Raw genomic sequence first — 22,113 nt, 5'->3', positions numbered from 1 at the left:
CCCGCCCCTCCCAGCGGGAGGCAGCCGGGGCCCCGCCCCAAAGCTGCTGAGACCTGCGGGGAACCCAGGCCGGATTTTCCGATGCGAGGACCCAGGCTCCGCCTCGGAGATTCTGTCCCTACCAGAAACCCTCTGCAAATTACCATCGCACACGCATAAGGCTGCCGGTCCCTTGCTGCATTTCGCTCCGGCATCCCCGGCTGCCACTCTGGGCCTCCGCGGCTGCTGAACCACCTTCCCTCCTCCCGAACTCTCCTCTGAGGCCTCCCAATCCCGCCAGCCCAGCCAGAAGCCGGAAAAGATACAGAACCTCACGAAGGTAGCGCTCAGCCCCGCCCGGGACCACCGCAGGTTCGCTGCTCAGCCCTGGTATCCAGTTCTGGCTCCTGCTCCTACTTCCCCAGCGAAAGAACGCGCTACAGATTGGCCACGGCCCCGCCCAGGAGGCCCCAGAGAGTGGGCTGGGTCGTTTCCAAGTTTTCCCAGGGCCACACTCCTCAAATGGGTCTCCAGTTTCGTCAAAAGACCCGCTACCCTGCCAGAGGGCGCTTTTGACCCTGGGGACAGATGTCAGTTGTTTAAATCCCAAAGATCAGTATATGCAAAATGAGGGACTGTAACCAACAGCCGGCCTTTCCCTGGCACATTTATTTAGTAGGCATTATCTGGTGCTTGCAGTACCATAGCTAACAGAACAGAAGCCAGTACTGAATAATCTCTAGAAGGGACACCCTTCCCGCCTTTTTATAATGGTAAGGTACAGTCAGTGTTGTTAGAAATGTGACAAAAAGACCACAGAGGAAGCAGTAGGAGCCCAAGGGCATGTGACACTAGAGGAAGGGGTCAGAGTGCAGGTAGGCTTTCATGGGGTCCCCCATAACCATCAGCACAGCACCCCTGCCAGGCTGGCAGGACCTCATCTTGTCTCCTCAAGCTGAACATCTGCCCCCCCCAGCCATCTCTTGAAAATCCCAAAAGACAGAATCTGTCAAGGCCTCAGTCACCTACTCGTGTACTTATTCATTCATTCATGGTACAGGAAGGCTTTCGATCACCTGTTAGGCAGTGGCAGAAGACCACTGGGTTCTGAGCTCTAGCCTGCCCCAGCTGTTATCATGCAATCTTGGGTAGCTAACTTCATCTGTCTGTTTTCCTTCTCATCTGTAACAGTGAGAGGGCTGGGCTGACTGGAGTCTAAGGCCCTCTGTCCTAATACTTTTATTTTACTTCTCTAGAAGGATTGATGGGTACAAAACAAACCAGATAAAAACAAGAGTAGCATTCATGAACTTGGGCTCCTTGGATTCCAGTCCCAGCAGGGCCACATAAATGTGGGACTTAATTTCTCTAAGTTTCATTGGTTTGCAGATGTAAAGTGGGAGAAATAATTATAATAACCTTAAAGAATGGTCATGAGCTTGTTGGGGATTTAGCTCAGTGGCACTGTGCCTGCCTCGCAAGCACAAGGTCCTGAGTTCAATCCCAGATACAAAAAAAAAAAAGAATGGTTATGAGGATCAAATAAGATACTTTGTACAAAGAAAGAGCTCTGTAGATACTGGCTGCGATTTTTGCCATTGTGGTGGATGAGTTGGACCCAGGCAGGAGTGGTTTCTCCTCTCCTGCTGCGTTATCATAGAACCTGCTGCTAAGCCCACACCAACCACTGCAGCACTTGGAGAGACATGATGGGCATCAGGACATATGGCAAGGGGTATGAAGGAAGAAGGAGAACCTGTACAAAACCAGATGGGCTGCGCGGTGGAGGAAGAGAAGACCCAACATCTCACCATTAAACACCGACCACACAGGTGTCAGGCTTGTAGCAAGTTCTCTGTAAAGATGAGTGAGAATGAATAGCAGAGGGCTGGGAATTTGTCCTCAATGCATGTGACACTGAAGACACTTTCCATGGGGACACTCATGTGGATTTGGGCAGGAGTGTCCTTGGCCTGGGTTGTCATCTCTGAACTACTATGCCTGTTACTATCTTTATGAATATGCTGCTAACCTACTATATCTTGTCTGGAAACAGGATCCAGAACAATAAAGGCAACAAGATGTCTGAGAAGCCCATACGGATGGAACTGTCTGGCAAAGTCAGGTCCTTTATCTGCAGAAGAGCACCTGGTGTCTTCTGCTGGACGCTACCTTCATCCATTGCACACAATTTCAACAGATCTGGTGCGGCAGAGACTGCTATGAGACCCCTGTATCCTTTCTTTCCCTTTTCCTTTCAGCAGTGGAGCTCTACAGGCTAGATCCTGCATCTGTGGCTACCCTGCTAGAAGCTTACATACCCCAGCCCTCTTCCAGCTGGCTGCAGCTGTGGCCAAAGTCCTAGCCAGTGGGATGGAACTGGAAGCAACTGTTAAAACAGAGCTCCCACCCTCTGCTTCCTGGTTTCTCTTTGTGAAGATTAGAGGGTGGACGGGAGGAGAGGGGAGGGCACTTTTATGATCCTGACTGGAACAGCTCCCTAGCCTGGGCCAAGCAACAAGACTGAGGAGGGCTCCACCGTTGGTAGTAAAGCTACCAAGTTCCTGGACCAACCCAGTGGGGAGATGCAGGGCTGCAGCCTCATAGCCCAGAGTGTCACTGATCCCTGGATAACCCTGGGAACTTGGCCCCTGATCTCTAGAAACACTCACCTGGGCTCACAAAGATGTGTAATACACCAGTGTAGCCATCACAGAATTGCTTCTACTTGCCCAAACCAAACACAATTTCCACATCTAGATGCCTACGGGTAGCCTCACATACTGCCGAGATGAGATATTTGTGACTCTCAGGATGAAGGGAAAAGGTGGGCAGGGTGGCCAGGAGAGCTGGCTAGGTGCACTTGTGCCTATCTCTCATCAGTCCCACTCTGATGATTGTAGGCTCATGGCAGGGAGCCCACACTAGTGTCCCCAACACCAAACAGAACAGAACAGAGCAGAACAGAAATCCAAACCCAAAATCACGACCCCAAAGCCCAAAGCCAGTTGAAACTGCTAGACAGGCATAAGCAGGGACAGTGAGCCTAGTAGTTGGAATCAGACTCTGCAGATTTTGCTACAGGATCCAGGATACAAACTTATGCCTCTGACTGGGACAGGATTTTCAAGGCTAAACCACATACTCTAATATCCCCTATCCCCAAGAACCAACTGAAGACTTGCTTAAAAGTAGGCTCATCTGGAGGGCCTGGGCTGCTACACGCACTATCCTAGCCTTCCGGGAAGAAGGGAATTTGATTTCCTGTGAAGACGGTGGAGGGGCAATGTATTGGGATGGAAGGCCATTCTGTCAGTGCCCTCTGCTGACTAGGCACGGGGCTGTGGGTTCCTAGAGAAGGCATCAGACGGAGATCTAGTTACCCAGTGGGAGCTGACGTCCCCCAGGTCGGCAGGGCAGAGAGGGGGCCCTGTACTCACTGTCCCATGACAGAGGCCTCCAGCCTCCCTTCTGCTCTCTCTGGCCTCTGCCTCAGGCTGGGCCCCACTCACCACAGCCCCTCCAGGTAGGCGCGTAGCCGCGGCCGCAGACACTTTGGCTGATCCTTCTCTCCCGGAAGAAGAGAACTGGAAAACCAGTGGCAGGTTGCTGCCATCCACCACCAACAGCCTCTTCCAATTATCAGTATTGGAAACGTCTGGTGGGTGATGTCAGGGACAGAGCCTGCTGACATCACAAAGGAAGCCCTCTGTCCTGGAACTCTGGGGACCCTTGAGGGGAGGGCTCTCGCGATCTGGAGTTGAGCGTCTGAGCATTTTCAGACAGGCTTGTGGGTAGGAACCTGTGCGGCATTATCTCAGTTCTGTCTGACCCTGACTCATTGAGGAATATCTGGGACCTTTTATTACTATTTTACTACAGCTGAAGAAGCCCCTTCACTCCAAGGTGATGTTTATGAAACAGAAACATGGCTTTCCTATGGGGTTTTTTCTGAGCCCCAAAATGACCCTTGCTCCATGTCCCCAGGTCCAGACTCTCAAAATCACTCTGCTGCACTTGTCCCACTGGGAGATGGCACCTGCTTTCAATCATGAACCTTTCCTTTGCTTTATAACCTTTAATAACTCTGTGACATACAATGCATGCACGGAAAGGCACGTACAAAGCACAAATGAGCACTGTCGTGAATAATCACTTGAATAGCCAGCACCCACCCAGCTCAAGGAAAACAACATTATCGACAGGAGCTTCCCTGAGCGGCTCCCCAGTCACACCCCCTTCCCTTCAGCCCTCTCCTCGCTATTCTGACTGTAATGGAAGTCCTCTCTTGCTTTGCTCTCCTCATTTACCAGCTGTTTTCGTGCCTAATCAATATGGTGTGGTTAGGTCTGTTTTTAAGTGTATTTTAATGCAGTCTGAGTATGTATTTTCATGTTGAGCTCCTTTTGCTCAATATTGTAAGATTAACCCATGTTACTATTGTTGTACGTTGTTCACTGTCATTGCTCTGTGGTGCTCCATTGTTTGACTACGCCATAAATTAATTGATCCTGGTTAGTAGCGATGTGGCCAATTCCAGGCTTTTATTAGTGAGTTACTGTATGGCTCGAATGTCTTAGTCCACTCCAAAATTCATGTTGAAATTAATCTGCAGTACAATTGTGGGGGCCGGCCATGGCCCGGTGGCGTTTGACATTGGAAAAATAACTTCTTCTTCTACCATTAAGGCATCGATACAATCTATGTAACATTTGTTGCTTTTCAAGGACTCTGTTTATTTGGTTTTTCTGAGACAGGGCCTCAGTATATAGATGAGACTGACCTGGAGCTCACTGTGTAATCCAGGTTGGTCTCGAACTCACAGGGATGGGATTACAGGTGTGCACCACCACGCCCAGCTCAAGAACTTTGTTAAATTTGTTTGTTCTTTGACCCTGTGATGGGAGGAACTCTAAGAGACAGCCCAAGATCTGATGTTCTCTGTAAGAGTCAGAAAATCCGGTCTTTGCACACAAATAGTTGCTTGGTGTTTCCTGTTGGTGTGCCTTTAAAAAGAGCTGTTTCTGTAAAATAAATCAGACTTCTCTTGGTCTCCACTCAGGCTTGAGTGTTCTTTCCTTTCTCAATCCTCACTCCCCAACTCAGGCATGTTCGTGTGTGTTGTGACGGCTGGGCCGCCACATACAATATTACTAAGAGATAAGGCCACAGGGCATGGTGGTGCGTGCCTCTACTCCCAGCACTTGGGAGGCTGAGGCAGGAGGATCGCTGTAATTTCGAGACCAGCCTGGGCTACTTAGTGAGTTCCAGGTCAGTCTCAACTACATAGTGAGACCCTGTCTCAAAAAAATAAAAAGAGAGATAAGACCATTAGAAAGTGATGAGGTTGGGCTGGGGATTTAGCTCAGTGTTGCCACCACCTACCTCACAAGTGCAAGGTCCTGAGTTCAAGCCCCAGTACCAAAAAAAAAAAAAAAGTATAGTGAATGTTTAAATTTAAAAAACAATTACTCCAGGAAAAGAAACATTGCCATTAATCTCCCTCACAATATTCCACCTCACTGCAGAAACACGCACCGCATCCTTCTGGCCACTCTCTGAAGAGGTTCTGGAAGTCCCCACTTGTGAGTGTCTTTAGTTGTACTGTCATGGCTGCCTCAAATGTCCCGCAGAGGTCCAGGACATTTATCTTTCCTTTCATGGTCCTCTGGACCAGATCTGGTGAATGAGGTGGACGCGGACGCACCACAATGTTTTAACTTGACAGAAATTGCCACAGATATTTGAACAATGAAGGGTGACCAAAAAACATGAAGGTTTAAATTTTAAGAATTTATTACAGTAAAAGTCGCATAGCCATTAATCACCCTCAAACTACTCTCCTTTGCTTCCAACACTCTTATCCTATCATTCTTGGCAGTGCCTTTTACTGTAATAAGTTTTTTTTAGCCTCTTAGTTTTTGATCGCCCCTGTACCATAAAGTATGTAGCCTTTTAAGATTGGCTTCTTTCTCTTAGCAATATGTATTTAAAGTTCCTTTGTGTCTTTTCCTGGCTTCATAGCTTATCTCTTTTTTACCTCTGGATAAGATTCCATGCTCTGGATGCACCAGTTTATCTATTCAGTTACCGAAAATCCTAGTACTTTCCAAGTTTTGTCAGCTAAGAATGAAACTGCTATAAAGGTCCCTGTGCAGGTTCCTGTGGGGACATAGTTTCAGCTTATTTGGGTAAAAACCAAGGAGTGCTATTGCTGAGTTTTATGGTAAGGACATTTTAGTTTGGGGGAAGAAAACCCACAAAACTCTTCCCGAGTGGCTGCACCGTTTGCATTCTCACCAGAAGTGAATGTGCGATCCTGTTGCTCCACAGCCTCACCAGCTTGCCGTGTCGTCGGGGCTGAGAATCTGGACAATTCTAATAGGTGTCTAGTAGGTGTGAAGAGGTATCTCACTGCTGTTTTCATTTGCAACCCCCTAATGTAAAGATCTTTTTTATGTTCTTCATTATCTGTGTATCTTCTTTGGTAAGGTGTTTGTCAAAGTCTCTTGTCCGGTTTTTAATCAGGTTGTTCTTTTTTTTTATTGTTGAGTTTTAAGAGCTCTTTATATATTTTACAAAATAATCCTTTATCGTATGTGTCTTTTGCCCATATTTTTCTCATTTATGACTTGTCTTACCCTTTTGACATGGTTTTTTAAAATTTATTTATTTTTTGAGACAAGGTCTTGCTATGTAGTCTATGCTAGCCTTGAACTCATGGCGATCCTCCTGCCTCAGCCTCCCAAAGGCTGGGATTACAGGCGTGAGCCAACAAGCATAGCTTTGACATTGTCCCTTTTTAGAGTGGAAGTTTTAAATTTTTAATGAAGTCCAGAGTATCCATCATTTTCTTCAAGGATCACAGCTTTTGTGTTGTATGTAAAGCATCATCCCCGCACTCAAGATCGTCTTGGTTACTTCCTGTGCTATCTTCTAGAAGTGTTTTGGTTTTTACACTTTACCTTTAGGTCTGTAATACACTTTGAGTTAATTTTTATGAAGATGTAAGGTCTATATTTAGATTTATTTTTTTTCCTCATGTGGATGTCCAGTTTTTCCAGCTCCGTTTGTTGAAAAGGCTATCTTTGCTTCAATGCTGCCTTTGTTCCTTTGCAAAAGATCATATTTATGCAGGTCTATTTCTGGGCTTTCTATTCATTTCATTAATGTATTTGTCTGTTCTTTCACCAATGCCATGCCATCTTGATTATTGTGTAGCTTTATTAATCTTAAAATTAAATAATGTCTGACCTCCCATTATATCTCTTCCTTTGATATAAATTGGCTATTCTGGGTCTGTTGCTCTGCATATAAATTTTAAGATAAATTTGTCAATAATCAAAAATAATTTTCTGGGATCTTAATTTGGATTCCATTGAACCTATAAGTCAAGTTTGGAAAAATCAACATTTTGACAATATTAAGTCTTCTTATCCTTAAACATGGATTATCTCTTCATCTATTTAATTCTTGGATAACTTCCACTAGAGTTTTACCATTCTTTCCATATACATCTTTACATATCTTATTAGTTTTACACCTAAGTATGTTTCAGTACTAGTATAAAATAATAAAGTGAGGGTCGGGGATTTAGCTCAGTGGTTCGGTAGCCTGCCTTGCAAGCGCAAGGACCCAAGTTCAATCCCCTGTAGAAAAACAAGAAAAAAAAAGTGGTTTTAATTCCAACTGATTGTCTCAGGTGTTTGTTACAGTAACAGAAAGCTGAGCAACACACACATCTATTGATGTGATCATGTCATTTTTTTCTTCTTTGGACTATTGATATGCTAGGTAGCATTATTCTTTTAATATCTACAGGATCTGTAGTGATGTCCCCTCTTTCATTACTCATATATCTAACTCTTCCGTATGCTTCTTTTTTTGTTTTGTTTTGTTTTTCATTTTGTGAGACAGGGTCTCACTATATAGTTGAGACTGACCTGGAACTCACTATGTAGCCCAGGCTAGTCGTGAACTCACAGCGATCCTCTTGCCTCAGCCTCCCGAGTGCAGGGATTATAGGCATGTGCCACCATACCCGCTGTATGCTTCTTAATTAGCCTTATCAGAGGTTTTATCATTTTTCAAAAAGTTAATATTGTTATTGTGGTAAAATAACACAACAAAATTTACTACCTTAACTATTTTTAAATGCTGCTTGGTGGTATTAATACATTTGTAATGTTGTACAATTGTCACACTAATTCATTTTCAAAACTGAAATTCTGCAGACGTTAAACAATAATGTCTCACTGTCCCTCCCCCCAGCCTCTGGAAACCATCATTATACTTTCTGTGTCTATGATTTTAACTACTCTAACTACCCCATGTGAATGGAATCATTGTGTTTATTTTATTGTGGCTAGTTTGCTTTACTTAGAATAATGACTTAAAACCTATTACCCCAGCACTATTTCTCATAGAGGTTTCTGCTCCAGTGGGTTGTGATTGTCTACCTGCCTATCTGTTTCTCTAATCCAGGAGGCAGTGGTTTCCCAGTGATCAAAGAGGTGTTGCTTTTTCAATTTTTTTCATCTTTTTATCAGTTTTAGGACAGAGTGGCCACTTGTAGCCTCCTTACATGCCAAGAACAAAAACTGACACTTCCTTTTTTGGAAGTGTCTGTTTAGGTCTTTTATCTATTTTTTCTCCTGGGCTATCTTTTTCTGACTTGAAGGATTTTATGAAAAAGGCTTTCATTAGTTATAGAGGTTGCAGTTACTTGCTCCTGCTTTGTGCCTTGCTTTTTCAGTGTCTTTATGGTGCTCTTGGTTGAATGAATCCTTAAAATTTCAATTTAGTAAAATTTACCTATCTCTTCCTTGTAAGACCATTTTTTTAAACCATGATTACAAGATATTTCCTTTCCCAGAGGACTTAAAGAAATTATCCCTTGCTATCTTTCTTTCGTGTGTGTATGTGGCACTGGGGATTGAATCGAGGGCCTTCCACATGCTTGGCAAGTGCTCCACCACTGAGCTACATTCCCAGCTTTTTTTATTTTATTTTGAGACAGGGTGAGCCCAGGCCGACTTTGAACTTGTAACCCTCCAGCCTCAACCTCCTGAGTAGCTGGGATTACAGGCATGTGCCACCACTCTCAGCCTCTTTCACTGTCTTCTAAATATTTTCATATTGTATTTGTTACTTGTTTTTTGAGACAGGAACGCACTGTGTACTTCGGGCTGGTGTCCAACTCACTATGTAGCCCCGGCTGGCCTCTAACTTTCAGCAATCCTCCTGCCTCAGCCTCTGAGTGCTGGGATTCCAGGTGTGCACCACCACGCCCCGCTTCGTTATTGTTTATAGCTAGATGTGCCCCACAAACCTCATGTGGCTCCTGACTAGATGTTAGGAGGCGGTGCCTGATAAGAGGCGATCGCTGGGGGTGACCCGGAAGGGCATTATCTCCCTCCCAGGTTCCCAGCCACCACGTCAGGAGCTGCTCCTCCCTCACGATGTCCCTTGGAGCTGGCCAACCACTGCCTGTCACTGTGAGCCAAAATAAACCCCTCATCCTTTGTAGCTGTCAAGTATTGTGTCCCAGTGACGAGGAAAGTGACTGAGACAACACTTGCGTAGGATATTTGTAGAAATGGCATAATAGGTAACCCAAAAACCTGTTCCTTTATCAAAGCAACGAGCGGCAGAACCCATCAGAATTGGCTCCTGCGGAGCTCCGGAAGCTAACCAGATGCTTCAGCAACCAGGCGAAGGCTTGATCAAGGAGGTAAAAACAAAAACGCCCAACAGCTGAATCTCACTCAGAGGACCTTTTGTGGTTTTTGACCTGATGCCAGCCGCGTTCTCCAGATCAGCCGAGCTTTGATGACAAAGCCTGCACTCCCAGGACCAGTAGAGAGAGCAAGCAGAGGTGACCTCATTCCCAAAATTAAAATTATTTATTTCGACTTCTTTGATGGCAAGAGAACTAGCAAAAAGGATTTGCCTTTCACTTCACTGGGAACTGTCTCGGGGTGAGGTTGATAGTGGTAGGGGTGTGTGTTTATTAGAAACATTTGGCAAAAACAATGGCTTGATCCAAAAGCATTACAGGTAGCCTGGGAAGTGAGATGCTTTGCGAAATAAATTTTTAAATTTAGGAATCGCCACGTGTGGTGGTGCACGCCTATAATCTGAACACTTGGAGGCTGAGGCAGTAGGATCTCAGTGAGTTTGAGGGCAGCCTGGGCTAAATAATGAGTTCAAGGCCAGAATGAACTACATAGCAAGATCCTGTCTCAAAAAAAATTTTAAATTATACATTATTTATCCTGACAGTAACACTTTGCTTGTGTGAAATCTTCAGATAATTCAGGAATGAATTTTAAAAATAAAAGTCTTATTCCCCCATACCTAAAATAATTTTAATAGGCAAGTAGTATTTTATTGTGTAGAAAAATGCCGTAACTTATTTAACCAGTTCCCTGTAAACATTTAGCCTTTAAGTTTCTTCCTTTATTGTTTTTATTATAATGTACTGAATTTTTTTATAACAGCACTTGCACATTCTTGTTTATTTCCTCTATTTACTAAGATTTTAAAGGGCTGGGGATTTAGATCAGTGGTTCCGCCGCCTGCCTCGCAAGCACAAGGGCCTGAGTTCAATCCCCAGTACCAAAAAAAAAAAAAAAAAAAAGATTTTAATACCCTTGTAATTATTGGGATGGTATAAAAATTCAGAAATTTGCTGGTCATGGTGCATGACTGTAATTCCAACACTCTAGGATGCTGAGGCAGGAGGATCACAAATTCAAACCCAACCTGGGGAACTTAGTGTCTTAGTGAGGCTCTTTCTCAAAATATAAAGTAAAAAAATTTTAAAGGGCTAGTGATGTACAAAGGTTCTGGGTTTGACGTTCAGTATCCCCCAATTTTTTCCCACAAATTATAAAACTCCTTTTATCTGAGGCATTTGGAGCCATTAGATGGCTAAATGATAGTAAAGCAAGAAGTCATTTAACAAGAGAAATTATATGAGTGAGTCTGGTGATGCCAGTGTTATTTAAAATGTTGCAGAGCATGACAAGGGAATATAATGTCTAGTTATTTTTTATGAATCCCACATAGCATTATAGCATTGAGAACAATGTGCAGCGATGATCACACACACACACACACACACACACACACACACACACACACACCCTTGCTTACATTTTTCTCCACTGCGGCTGCTGCCTGAGCAAGCTGCAGCTGTGGGAAGGGCTCCCTGGGAGAGGGACAGGTTGTTTGCAGATGGTTCCCTTGCACCTCTCTCTGCAGCTCTCCCCTTCTCACCCCAGCCCCATAAGAAATGCACGATTTGGAAGCAACACCAGGAAACGAGTTCTCTCCCCTTCCTAAGGCTGGCTTCCTTGCTTTAAGTATCTTGCTCACTGTCCACATGCCTCGGCAGCCGCTTCTGAGGTGTCAGCGTTCTGCCTGAGCCTACTCTCCCACCATGAGCCCAGTCATCTACTAAATGCTTTTGATGTTATTTGTGCAACCAGAAACCCTTTCCAGGAAGATCCCTCCTCTCCTATTTTGTGAGGTCCTGTTTGAAGTAAGGGTTTCAAAAAGCTCTTATGTACCCCTGGGAATCAAGAGGACGAGTCCATGTCCAGGGCTAGGTGCGTGTTCAGGAAGGACAGGAGTAGGCCCTGAGCCCTCAGCCCTGCACAGCTCCAGTCTCTGTGCAAGAAGAAACTGGATACAACATTTTAATTGCTAACAAAGTATCTCATACTTGGTATAACTTGAACAAATTCTTCCTATTTCACAGTATCTATATACATTTTAGTCCTTATTTACGCTTACAGTTTCTCATACCAGAGAGACAATGCGATATTTAAACATGTATGTTTGATTTATTTCACTTAAGAGTATGGTCTCAAGATGCATCCATTCACCCAGAAATGTCTCAAGTTTATCCTTCGTGGCTGGGTAGTACTATATCTATATAACCCATATCTTTTTTATCCATTCATTCGTTGATGGGCATTTGGGCTGTTTCCAAGATTTAGCTATTATAAACTGTGCTGCTATAAGCATGGGTGCACATATATCACTGTGGCATGATGCAAAAAAAAGTATGTATTATTAAGAAATGAGTTGAGAGATAGATTAGCAAGTGGAAATATGTTCTTTTAAGATCATGATCCATAGTATATTTACACTGTTATTCTCTAATTATTTTTGTTATGAAAAATTGTTTTTTCACGGACTGGCTTTTTAATATTTTCCTTATTAATAGCTACTTGTATTACATTAAAATAAAGTTTTTAAAAAGAAGAAACTGGAGACCAGGGCAGAGCTGTAAGGTGCCTAGATGAGTTCAGAAGGCATGCCATAGTGCACACCACACACACACTTGCACAGCCTGTCTGCAAAGGCTAGCAGATTTTTGTTTCTTCTATTTAAAGAAATCTCTGTTCATGGGCTGGGGATTTAGCTCAGTGGTTCTACTGCCTGCCTCGCAAGCTCAAGGTCCCGAGTTCAATCCCTGGTACCAAAAAACAAAACAAAAAAATAAATCTCTGTTCAATAACTAGCTGATCACAAAGCTAAGAGAATACAGAAGTCAGTGGCCATAGACAACAACAATAAAAATACATAGCTCAGAAATTAGTTTAGAAAAGGCACTAAATACAGGCCAGGGATTTAGCTCAGTGTTGCTGCCACCTGCCTTGCAGGCACAAGGGCCTGAGTGCCATCCCCAAGACCAAAAAAAAAAAAAAAAAAAGAAAAAAGAAAAAAGGCACTAAACAAACCATAAAGACAACTACAACAAAAAGAAACAATAAACTCTCAGGATAGCAAGAATATGACTTCTAGCACTACCACAGCATAATATTAAAACATCCAGTTTCTTTCTTTTTTTTTTTATACCAGGGATTGAACTCAGGACCTTGCATTTGCAAGGCAGGTGCAGCGGTGCCACTGAGCTAAATCCCTAGCTCAAAACATCCAGTTTCTAACAAAACATTATAAGGCAAGAAAGGAAATAAGAAAATATGGCTCATAGGTAAGAAAAATGGCAATGAATAAAAATTGTCCCTGAAGAATCCCAAACATTATGAGGCAGGTGGCGGAACCACTGAACTAAATCCCTGCCCAAACATTAATTTAAATTTTTTTGTGGTATTAGAAATTCAGTGCAGGGTCTTCAAGCTAAGCTACATTCCCAGTCTTTTTTTTTTTTTTTTTTTTTAAGGCAAGGTCTCATTAAGCCACTAAAATTGCCCAGGCTGGGCTCAAACTTCTGATTCTTCCCAGAGTGTTGAGATTACAGGTGTGCACCATAACATCTCGTTTGGATTTCCTTTTAAAAGATTTTAAATTAACAATTAAAAGGGCCAGGGATTTAGCTCAGCGGTTCTGGGTTCTGCCGCCTGCCTTGCAAGCATAAGGACCCAAACTCCAGTAAGAAAAAAAACAAAATAAATTAACAATTAAAATACGCTCAAATAATTTAAAGGTACAACTCGGGAAGCTGAGGCAGGAGGATTGCTGTGAGTTCGAGACCAGCCTGGGCTACATAGTGAGTTCCAGGTCAGTCTCAACTACATAGTGAGACCCTGTCTCAAAAAACAAACAAACAACAAATCAAAGGTACAATATACAAAGATCTAAAAGAAACTGTGTTAGTGACATCTCACAAGCAGACAATATCAACAAATAGAAGTTGTAAGTCAAGTAGAAGTTTTGAAGTTGAAAAGTAAAAGAAGTGACATTAGACGTTCACTAGAGGTACTCAGTATCAGATCTGAGCAGGTAGAAGAAAGATTCGGTGAATTTGAAGATAGGTCAACGGAGAATACTCACTCGGAGGAGCATTTAAAATATATATATATATATCTATATATATATAGATACATATAGATAGATATATATATATATAGATAGATAGATATAGATAGATTAATATATATATATATATATCTATATATATAGATACATATAGATAGATAGATAGATAGATAGATAGATAGATAGATAGATAGATAGAAAAAGGAGCAGAGCCTGAGAGGACACCATCAAGCATAACATGAGCATAAGAGTGCATAAGAACAGAGAAAAGAGCAGAAAGAATACTTGAAGAAATAGTGGGCAAACACTTCCTGAGTTTGATGGAAAAGAGTAATCTATGCATCGAAGAAACTCCAAGTGAAATGCACATTGCAACACATTATAATTGGTTGAAAGCCAGAGAGTTGTGAAAGCAACAAGAGAAGCCACTTTTCACAAACAGGGAATGCTGAATAAGATTAACAGCTGTTTTTTTATTGATATATGTTTTCAATAGGTCAGATTTACATTTGTTTTGAGCTGTTGGTGCATATATACAACATATCGTAAATCATTTTTAATCTCTGCCCTACCCCTTCTATTGCTTTTTCCCTTATCTCCTCTCCCTACTCCAAAACATATTCCTTTACTTTACACTTTAATTTATTTATAATTGGGTTTCTCGTATGAGAGGAGCTATACAATATTTAACTTTCCATGTCTAACTATTTCATCTAACATTATGCTCTCTAGATCCATCCATTTTCCTGAAAATGACTTGAATTCACCTTTCTTTATGGTTAAATAAAATTCCATTGTGTGTGTATATATATGCTACACTTTTCAAATCAATTCACCCGTGGATGGGCATCTAGGCTCTTTCCAGAGCTTAGCTACTGTGAATTGTGCTGCAATGAACATGAATATGTATGTATCACTGTAGTATGATGTCTTTAATTTTCAGGAATATACCCAAGAAAGATAGAGCTGGGTCAAATGTAATTTCAATGTTTAGTTTTTAAAGGACTCTCATACTGATTTCCACAGTGGTTGTACTAGTTTACATTTCCACCAACAGTGAAGAAGGTCCCCTTCCCCCACATCCTCATCAACGTTTTGTTCTGTTTTGTTTTGTTTTTTGGTACCTGGGATTGAACTCAGGACCTTCTGCTTGCAAGGCAGGCAGTGGAACCACTGAGCTAAATCCCTGGCCCTATCACCAACATTTTTATTGACAGCCACTCTGATTGAGGTAAGATGGAATCTCAGAGTTGTTTTGATTTTCATTCCTCTACAGCTAAAAATGATTAACATTTTTTCATGTTTCATCAATATTTTTAACATTTTGGCCATTGATACTTCTTTTGAGAATGTCTCATTGATTTGTCCAGATTTTCAATGTGTTGGTGGTTTGGGGGAAGTTAACTTTTTTCTATATTCTGTTTTTTGGATCTTCTTTGCATGTTTCTTTGTGTATTTTTTTATATTCCCTCATCAAAAGAGTAGAATAGTTGATTTCATATTAGAAGGCATGAGGGCCAAGAAGGATGAAATGATAAAAGCACTGAAGGCAAAAGCTATCAACTAAGAATTCTATATCCAGCAAAAACTATCCCTCAAAAATGAAAAGGAAAGGTCTAAAGGGCTAGGGGAAGTGGGAGGAGTAGGGGAAAGGAAAAAATATGAGAAAAGAAAAAAATAGAAACAAAGTCTTTGTAAATAGCCAGGGGTAGAGGGGTTGAAGGGAGGGCAGGGGAATAAATAAGAAAAATAAATAAGAAAAAATAAGAACCAAGATATATCACGTAAGGGTACAAGTTCCTAATGATGAATGTACCTGTATTGTATGCCTAAAATGTACCAATACACTTAATGGGAAAAAATGAAAGAGAAATCAAGACATTTCCAGAGCAACAGAGGCTGAGAGAGTTAGTTGGTCCGGAGCAGACCTAAATGAAATCCCTCAGGCTGAAATGAAAGGACAGACATAATAATTAGATTCCACATGAAAAAATACAGAAGTCTTCCTTTACCTCCTCACTCGTGTTATCTCTTATGAGAGGTCAGAAATTATTACTTTTGCCCTCTGAATGTAATGTGTCTATTTTCCCTGAATCCTAAGATTTTTTTTCTCTTACTGCTAATCTTCAGAAATTTAAATACTGTATGCTTTGGCATGTTTTCTCTGTACTTGGCATTCATTTATATTTTTGGACCTGTGGACTTATTTTTCCATTGAATTTGGACACATTGCAACCATTAAATTTTCAAATATGTTCCTGTTCCATCCTTCTTTCCCCAAGAGTCTAATCACACACATACTACTCCAGGTGACTATCGCTGGTCTGTCACTAGGATGCTTAGTTTTCAGCCTCCTTGCTTCCCTGGTTCTCCTATAGCCTCTTTAGAAGCCTTCTACATCCTGTTGAAAAACCCAAAAGCCCTTGCCTGGGAAAGCAAGGCTCTGAAAAGCAAATCATTTTTTTCTATCAAATTTATTTATGCAGTTGAAAAATGAAAAGAGCTCAAAGGCATCATTCAGGAAAATGGATTCCCCCCTTGGGCAGGTAGGAGTTGGTGACGGGAAGTCCACAGGGTGAAGCAACTATACTGGCAATGTGTTTTCTGCAAGAGTATAGGTTTTGGGCTGGGGATGTAGCTCAGTGGCACAGCGCCTACCTGGCAAACGCAAGGTCTTGAGTCGGATCCCTGGCCCCCCCGCAAAGAAGAATATATATAGGTTTTGCTGTATTTTTATATCTTTTTGTCTGCTTTAAATATTACATTTTTTTAAACACAAGGACATAAATCTTTACATGTTAGAATCTCTGAAAGTGAAGATGAAATAATTGAAATAATATATTTGAGGTTAGAAAACCACCGGGCCTAGCTGTGGCCTCTTGCCACCGTTCCTAACACCCAAAGATGTTCTCTTCCTCCTCTCTGTTCCCTGAAACAGCCCTAGGTGTTCCCGTGGTAGGGCAGCCAGGGATAGAGGCTGCGGACACGCAGGGGCCATTTGTGAGGTTTAGTGCCTCTAAGCTGACACTACTGTTCTGAGCATAATTACACCTAACTTTATTGCCAGCATATTATTAACATGTAGAAAAATGTGGCTGAGTAAATGACTGCGCAGTGGTGAGATGATTCTTTCCCTCAGCCTTTACTTCCCCTTTGGCTGACCAATGCTTAATATCTCAGCTCTGCTTCCTTCGTTCTTCCAGATCTACTCCCAGCAGAAAGCCTCCCCTCCCAACCCCTCCCAGAGTGACCAGTGGGTAACTCCCGGTGCAGCAGTAACAGTAATCGCTAGCATTTACATCTTACTTGCATTAACCCCCTTCGTCCTCACAACTTTACAAGGTAGATAAAACTGCAGTTCTCATTTAGTCCTCAGAACATCTCCAGAAAGAGATATTGCTGTTGTCATCTGAGAAGCTCCACAAATGAGGAAACTGAGGTTCAAGAACCTGACCAAGGTCAGAGCCGGGTGAGGTGCCACTTGCCTATAATCCCAGCACTTGGGAGGCTGAGGAAGTTCGAGGCCAGCTTGGGCTATAGTGAGATCTAAGCCAGCCTTGGCTACACAGCAAGACCCTGACTCAAGAAAAAAAACGAAACAAAACAAAACAACCACACACCTGGTCAAGGTCACACCAGCAGAAACTGGTTGGAGCCCAGATTTCAGCTGGAAGACTGGATACCAGAAGAGCATCCTGGTTAACCCCTAGACTAGTGAGAAACAAGAAATTGTTACTGATTTAAACCGTCCGGTTTTGGCCAGGCGTGGTGGCACACACCTGTAATCCCAGCACTCCAAAGGCTGAGGCAGGAGGATCGCTGTGAGTTCAAGACCAGCCTGGGCTACACAGTGAGTTCCAGGTCAGTCTCAACTACATAGTGAGACCCTGTCTCAAAAAAACCAAAATAAATAAATTAATTAATTAAATAAACCATCCGTTTTGGGGGGTGGTTCGTTTGACTTCAGTGTGCACCTAGAATAGATGCTGAATATTAGACAGCAGATAAGTATTTCCTACATGAAAAATATGTTTACAGTATATTGTTAAGTGAGAAGCCTATAAAATAATATGTACAACATGATGCCATTATTGTAAAAACAAAAGTACATGATCCAAACTGATTCCATTCCCATTTTGGGCAGTGAGGGCTGGGAGGTCGAAGGATGCTCCTGTTTGTAGCAGGATGCTGTTTGGTTCAGGTCCCACTGCCTGGGAGTTAAGGACCAGAGACCAAAGTGGGAAAACTGGGTGCTGGGCATCGCCCCTGTAAAGAGAGGGAGAATCACTGTGGATTGTATCACCTCCTGGGGCACTGCCAGTTTCCAGAACCTGCCAGAATTCCTTTCCTATCACCAAGCAGATTAGAACTGTCAGAGCCATCAGTCACAGACAAGACCAAATGCAGGATTTGGGGAGCCCAGTATAAAATCAAAATGAGTGGCCTCTGGTCGTCAATTTCTGGACAGCAGAGAATTAGACCCAGCGTAGGTCCTTCTGGGTGTGGGACCCTAAGCACCTGCCCTGGAGGCCCTGCGTAGCTGCCCTCATTCCTGGTGGGGGCAGGAGTCCTCTGGCTCTGCCCTCCCCTTCCTGGGAGGGGGTGGGCTGTGAGACTTGCTTCCAGAGATGGGGGGTCTCTGTGCGGGGAAAGACAGCATCCTGTGGTGGAAGGGGGCAGGGATGAGGAGGAAGGACAGAGGCACTGGGTGTGGCTGGGGTGGTGGAGGGGCCTGTGTGCCCCACCTTGTGTGGCCTGAGAGGAACACAGGGGTTCCCTGGGGGTCCAGTAAATATGGGAGGCACAGGGGAGGGATTTCAGGGGTGGGCTTCTAGGTGTTCAAGCTGAGAGGGTGGTGGGAGAAATCTCTGCAGAGTTGCCCTCTCCCCTGCAACTCGACCTGAACCCCGCTTAGAAGCCTGTCCCCAAGGGCAGTGCTGGCCCAGAGAGCAGGACCTGCGGGCTCCCCTACTGCTTCCAGCCTCACCCATCCCTTCTCCACCTCCTGGAAGGGTCCCCTGCCGCTGCCCAGCCTTGCTTGGCTCTGAGGCACACCAGGCAGGGGCTACACTTGCACGTGGTGTTTAACTTGTGCTTTAGACTGGACTATCCTGGATATTTAATAACTGAAGAGGACCAGAAGGCTAATGAATCTCCCAGGAGTATCTCCAGGGACGGAAGAGGGGCTCCAACAAAGCATAGTCAAAGGCGGTGCCTAGAGACAAAGCAAATCACTTCTTGTTTAAATCCTGTCCAGGGCCAGGGATTTAGCTCAGTGGTGCAGTCTCCTGCCTCTCAAGCACAAGGTCCCAGTTCGATCGCCGGTACCAAAAAACAAAACAAACATAAATCCTGTCCAACTCAGACTTTCTCATAAGCCAGGACCTGCGAATAGAAACACAGTCATCAGGATTTTGTATGCAGATGAGAAGTTGCTGTACTGAAAAAAAATGTAGCATTCTCCACGCAGCCTGCCCTGGATCTCACCTCCCCTGCATGGGACAGGCCTCCTCAAAGTGAGTTCCATCGGGTACCACGCCAGAGCCGGACAGTGGAGCCCTGGAGCCCTGGGGTGGGAGCCCCAGGCCAGGAGCCAGGTGCAAATGAAGGTGGAGAAGAAGGGGCAAAGGGGGGGTCATGATCTTGGGTCATCCTGGGGTCCCCCTGGGGACAGGACCGGGATGGAGGAGGTCCGTGGGAACAGGATGAGGTGAGGAAGGGGGTGGGGAAAATGGCAGCTGAAGGACTGGGCAGGAGTGGCCGTTCTTTGTCTGCCTGGCTTTTATGTGTGTGAGGACAAAGCCTTTCTGCTGGTCAGGGCTCCTTTTCCCCCGGTCCTGAGATTTGCAGTGTGTGTGTGTGTGTGTGTGTGTGTGTGTGTGTGTGTGTGTGTGCGCACACACGCGCGCGCAGCGAGCCTGCCCCTCTCCAAGGCTCTGGTGGGAATGACTCAGCAACACAGCGGGCCTGCTCTACTCTGCCAGCTCTGTGCAGCTGCCACCCCCCTCAGCCTCGTCCTGCTTCTCCTCCCTGCAGCACCCACACAGCTGGCCCACAGGCCTGACTCCCTGATGCCAGTCACAAGGACAGAGGCCATGGGGAGGGGGCTGCTGCAGCCCCTCCCTCGGCCCTCACCCCTCACCCCTGCCCCTTCCAGTTGTTTCTCTATGCGCGGGGGTCCCCACGGGACCTTGTTCACCACTGCCCAGGCAGTTCTTGTTCTGACTGTCCTCATCCACAGATTCAGAGCGGGGGGGCCACTGGGCCAGTACTGAGAGATAGGCCTGTTCCCAGGGGCAAAGTTACCAGCACAGACACTCGCAAAGGGATCGCAGCGGCAGCAGCAGCAGCAAAAAGAGAGAAACAGCTAAAAACAACCTGTGCTCATCTGGAAGGATGCTTCATGTAAATCACATTGCATCTGCAGGACCCCCAGCAGCCGCTGGGGTAGGCTAGGCGCGGTCTGTGCGCAGGAGTAGGGGCAGCCACGGGGAAGAACCGCGCAGGAGTGCAGAAGGCTGGGCCGGTGGTTGTGCACCGCGAGCAGCTTGCTCACTGCTAAAGAGGCCACCGTGGGGACAGGGGCAGGTACGCTCCCGCACCTTAACTCAGGACCTATGGCATGTTTTTCCCTACCCCTCCGTCCCCCAAACAACCTTACTGGCCTCAAAACACAGATGCTTTATGAAAACCCGGAAGTCGTAAACCTGTTGTGGTGGTAGATACCTGTGGTCCCAGCACTCTGGAAGGCTGAGGCAAGAGGATCCCAAGTCCAAGCCGAGCCTGGGTAATTTAGTGATGTAACAAGACATTCTCTCAAAAATTTAAAAGGCCTGGGGATGTAGCTCAGTGTGAAGGGCCTGGGTTCAACAAACACACATCACACACGCACGCACGCACGCACGATGTCCTCACCACAGTGTCTCTAAGAGTAAACTAGATGAGAAAATAAACCTGTTGGAGATCATCCCAGGACAGAGGATAAACTACCTGGCCTTCAACCTGTTACTTATTAAAAGCATGATTTGCATTTTCTTCTGAAACAGGGACTTATAAGCTGTTTTGGGGGAGAGAGAGAAAGGGGCAGGGTCATATCACTTAGGCCCACAAAATGCCAAATGGGTAATGAAAAGCAGCACAAAGCTTAGCCTTCATTTTGCATCTGTTTCCTTTATGGCCTAAACTTTGCGTGAGACCCCTGCTCAACTCTGCCTACAAGCACGTTCATCATTTAAGGGGTGTCTGTCTAAACACGGCTGATACAAGTTTCATTTGCATAATCTATCTCATCCTTCTTCAAGATTGAGGGCATCAAGGCAAGAGATTTACAGAGACCTTCAAGTGCCACTTTTAACTCCCAGGAGTGGGCACCTAAAGCCCCCAGTCAACTTGTATTCCAGCAGAGCCTCTGCAAAACCGACATTTTGGCAGGAATTTTCTGTCTCACAGAGATGGGGTTATTCTCTCAAGCTATACAAGCTTCTCTGGAGCGGTGAAACTAGAGCTGAAATTATGATCAACCAGACGCTAGCCCACCACAGCAGCCCCTTTTCCTTTGTTGAGGGCCCAGTCTGATTTGCCAGTCTGTCGCCCTTCAGTCCCTCCCTAGTTTCTCTGCCTTCCCAATTAAAGCTTTGCCTAAAGATTCATGCTGTTGCTTCAGTTTTAATTTCCATTATCTCTGAAGCAAAGACCCATGCTAGCCAGGGACAAGCAGCTCAGGTCGAGGTGATGGGAGGAGATAGTGGCAATGCTTGTTCCTGAGGAAGGAAACGGACATTGGTCACAGGGACAGGAAGAAGATATTGCACTCATGGCACCTTTGTGTGGTTCAAATCTCAGATGGTGCCTTCCGGAAATGAGAATCCATTCCTTAGAAACCATAATATACTAAGTGAAGAAAATACCATGTCTATCTGACTTCAGAGCTCAGAATCCTAACCCTGGCAGAGGACTAGCAGACTCTGCACTTGGGTGTGCATGTGAGTGTGTTACATGTGTGTGCACAGATGTGCGCCTGATAAGTACCAGTGTGCACGGGCGAATGTGTGTTTTACGTAGGAACAAGTACATGCATATAAACTTGCACAACATTCTGGGCCCCCAGACCTGTTTCAGGAGGTGTCCCGTGACAGCCTTCACCATAACTGCCCCACACCAACCCTGGCCCCTTCTCTGCTTCCTAGATTGCTGAGTGTAGCCACCGAGGAGGGCAAGTTGCGTGGGGAAACGTGAGCAGGCTGCCCAGCTGAGCCAGCCCTGTGAGGGGGAGGCACTCGTCCCTTTGAGGGTCCCCAGGACATGCCAGTGCTACCTGCTCCAGCAGCCCTGGACCAAGAG

The 22,113-nt window shown here is 44.7% G+C and overlaps 1 protein-coding gene and 1 long non-coding RNA gene across 3 annotated transcripts in view; one reads left to right on the top strand and one right to left on the bottom strand.

The window, feature by feature from the left end:
- The window catches only part of Tmem63c (transmembrane protein 63C), a 99,661-nt gene that overhangs the window by 64,650 nt on the left and 12,898 nt on the right, over window positions 1-22,113 (bottom strand). The window lies entirely within an intron of this gene.
- On the top strand, window positions 30-10,070 carry LOC117287125. The gene is made up of 3 exons (XR_004518319.1): window positions 30-319; window positions 2,036-3,885; window positions 9,620-10,070. It is a non-coding gene; the product is annotated as an uncharacterized LOC117287125 (long non-coding RNA).

The sequence above is a fragment of the Fukomys damarensis genome, unplaced genomic scaffold, assembly GCF_012274545.1.
Source record: "Fukomys damarensis isolate Sample0158 unplaced genomic scaffold, DMR_v1.0_HiC HiC_scaffold_21, whole genome shotgun sequence".
NCBI lineage: Eukaryota > Metazoa > Chordata > Mammalia > Rodentia > Bathyergidae > Fukomys > Fukomys damarensis.
Note: the sequence above shows the minus strand (reverse complement) of the source record. Positions and strands in the feature narration are given on the sequence as shown.